Here is a 3788-nt window from a genome sequence, read left to right as displayed (position 1 = left end):
TTAAATGTCATTTTAATTGTAACAGCTGTTTCACAAAGTTGTTGAAAAAATACATCTATTTAGCTTGGAAAGAGAGAGCGGTCCACTACAAGATTGTCAGCATGCTTCCTTGGGTCCTCTATCAGCCGCCCCACATATGGTGTTATCACATTTATTGCATTCTTTCCTCCTTAATTTTCTAAATTAGGTTTGTTTATTTAGCATCCTTATCATGCGCCCACCAATAAGTGTGAGCCAACAAAATGATTTTCTCTTTCTTTGGGGGCGCTCTGATTAATCTATTAATAGCAAATCTTTAGTTTATCCCTTGAATTATCTTTGATGCCGATATTACATTGGATAATGGTATCCATTAGTTGCCAACAGTTACATAGTCATAGTAAAAGCATATAGTATGGATCTTTTTTTTTAAAAAAAATTAAGATAAGCTTCCAAGATGGAGTATCCCCAATCCTTGAGGGTCTAACTCCAGATAGAGATCCTCGAAGAATTTTCAATGGTTGTTATTAGTGTCAACTAGAGAACTCTACCTACAGTTAGCCTTTTTTTTTTTTTTTAATAACAGCTGTTTTACAAAGTTTTAATAGATGCATCTATTTATCTTTGAAAAAGAGAGTGGTCCTGTTATAGCCCAAACCAAGGCCCAATTTAAAAGACCCAAGCCCAAAAAAAAAAAAAAAAAAGGAAGAACAGGGGAATCGGGAAGAACACTCTCGATAGGAGTCTTCTTCTCCGATTAAACCCCGAAGATCGGGAGTCCTAGGACCACCAGGAGTCCTAGGGCTCTCTATAAAAAGGCTCTCCCCTTCCTTAGAAGCCAACCACCGATCCTTTTCCCCTCTCTTCCTCCTTGATTTCTCCGATTGGAGCCGCGGATACTTGTTTCGTGCTCGCCGTGATTGCTCGCCGGGGGTCACCGGAGGTCGAAGTAAGCTTTCCTCCTCTTTCTCTCTTCTTTCTCCTTCTTCCCGTGCCTCTGTGCACGACTGCCGGCGATGGATGTCGTCGATTTTTGATCGGAGAAGGGACCCCTGTTTGATCTCTTTTTCCTTTTGATATTCTGGCACCGACGATCACAACCGACCGCCGCCTTGCCTCTTCGAACTTGGGAGAGTTACCCCCCTCTGCCGCCGGCCTCCGCCGTGTCGGCCGTGGCCTAAACGGTCGGTCAAGGGAGGGGACCTGTCGGTCCCTTGTTTCGGCCAGGAAGGAGCCCGAGAAAAAGAAGAAAAAAAAGAAGAAAAAGAAAAAAGAAAGAAAAAGAAAAGAAGAAAAAGAGAAAAGAAAATAAAGAAAAAGAAAATAAAAAAAAAAAGAAAATAAAAAAAAAGAGAGAGAAAAAAAAGAAAGGGAGAGAGAAACTTTCTCTCTCTGCTCTCTCTCTTAGATTTTTAGGATTTATGAAATTAAAATAATAATAATAATAATAATTAAAAAAAATATAAGAAGAGTTTTCATGGATTAATCCGAAAATCCTGGATGCTGTCGTCAAGTTGATCCATGTGAAAATATTGGATTTTAACAAATTTTAATTTTTTTTAATTCGATGAAATTTTGATCAAAAATATGATATTTGACGTACTAGGTTCGGAGAAAGATTTTCAAAATTTTTAGAATTTTTAATTTGAATTTTTTTTTGAGGTAAGTAGTGTTTACTTTTATTGAATTTATCTGGTAAATTATAAATTCTGAATTAAATAAATTCATGATATGCTTGTGATTGAAAATATTTATTGAAATTAATTGTGATTGAAAATAATTGTTGAAATTAGTTATGATTGAAGTTATTCGTTGAAATTATTTATGATTGAAGTTATTATTGAAAAATTATTATGATGATGTATGATCATAAAGAATGATATGATTGATTTGACTCGAATATCATTTATTTATATTATTTTTAAAAATAATATATGAATTGAAAGATGATATGAATTTGACAACCTGACTATGTAAAGGACCCCGTCAATGGGGGCATATACGTTGGCAATTGATTGTCCTGAGGGTTTATGTCGCCAGCAAGACCAGCGACATATCGCCAGAGAGACCAGCGACAAACCACCAGCGAGACCAGCAGTTTCAAAGGACTTGGCTGCCAGATGATTCGCAGTCTATCGCAAGCAGATACGCGGTATTATGACCCTGCCACAGGAAAAATATGATCATAGTCATGGTTGGTAAGAAGAACCTAAGAAATTGATGAATTTAAGATGATAAGCAAAATTTGAAATTATGATGAATTGAATTTTATATATGATTGATAGTATGATTATGATTTCATGAATTTACACATTGATTTTGTTATTATCAGTAAACTGACATATACAGTATTATTGCCTGATTTATTCAGTTAAAGGTATACACTGCTTACTGGGCTATTTAGCTCATGATGAGTTTTATATTTTTCTTTACAGATCCAAAAAATTAGCATGATGCGGGATTTTGGTTGGAAGAGCGATTAGAGATGGAGTTAGCTCATTTGATTTAGGATTTTTTCAGAATTGATTCAAGACTTTTATTTTAAGTGTTGACTTTGTCAAACAATTATTTTTCTTTTGGACACTGAGTTTTGATTTGTTATTTGAACTAAGGTTGATTGTTAAAAATTGAAAAATTATTTAACTTTATGTGTAAGATATCATGATGAAATACCTTGATGCTTATGGAAAAAGTTTTCTATGAGTATGCGGCGGTTGCCATGACCCTCGATTCACAATCTCGGATCGAGGGCGTGACAATTAATATGGTATCAGAGCATAAGTAGATAGATAAAGACATGTAGAATAGAATGAGCGAGTGATGGGTAGAATTAGAAAATTGAGAGGTTAGTTGTGATGATTATGATCTGACCTGTCTCAAGTAAGTTTATAACTTATTAAGGATAAGTTATTATCTCAAATTTATCATAGGTCAAATGCCTCCAGACGAATGAAGAATACTCAGGAGTGATAGGAGGGATATCAAATCCACTTGGTGATAACACTCCCCAATTGAATAGTGGCACATCTCAGCAGGAGGGAATCTTTGATCCTACCGAAAATACTTTCCGACAGTACAGGAGGAGCCGAACATGACTCAACTAATGCAAACTCTGATCGGAGTAGTTCAAACACAACAACAATTACTTCAACAACAACATGCACAGCCACGTCAACATTCTCCACCGACACCTGGACATGGAGAACATCTGATGCAGAGAAACAATATCATAGTTTAAGAAGCTAGTCCCTCTAGCCTTCAAAGGGACCATCGAGCCACTGGAAGCAGATAACTGGATTATAGAAATGGAAAGGCATTTGTCGTGCAAGAATGCCACGATGAAGAGAAGATCCGCTACATAGCATATCTGTTACAAAGCAAGGCATGCAACTGGTGCGTATACTTGAACAAAAATATGAACACGATAGGATGCCACTCACTTGGAAGAGATTTCGAGATGAATTCTTTGACAAGTACTTCCCCAAAGTGTCAGAATACAAAAGCAGGAGTTCATTCATCTGAAATAGGAAAATAGATCTTGCCGAATATGAAGCTAAATTCATGGAGTTAGCCAAGTTTGTTCCAAGATTAGTTGAGATTGAGCAAGACAGAGTACACAAATTTGAAATGAGATTGAAGATAGAAATTAAAAAATAAATTGTACCCTATGATTTAATACTTATGCCTTAGTTGTGAATAAAGCTTGATAATTGAGAGGGAAGTTAATAAAGTACATGCAGAGAGAGAAGAATCAGAAGAAGAGAAATAGGTTTGGTGGACTCAAGGACGAAATCAGAACAATAAGGGTT

Source organism: Elaeis guineensis, chromosome 11 (assembly GCF_000442705.2).
Source record: "Elaeis guineensis isolate ETL-2024a chromosome 11, EG11, whole genome shotgun sequence".
Taxonomy (NCBI): Eukaryota; Viridiplantae; Streptophyta; class Magnoliopsida; order Arecales; family Arecaceae; genus Elaeis; species Elaeis guineensis.
This window is presented reverse-complemented; position numbering follows the sequence as displayed.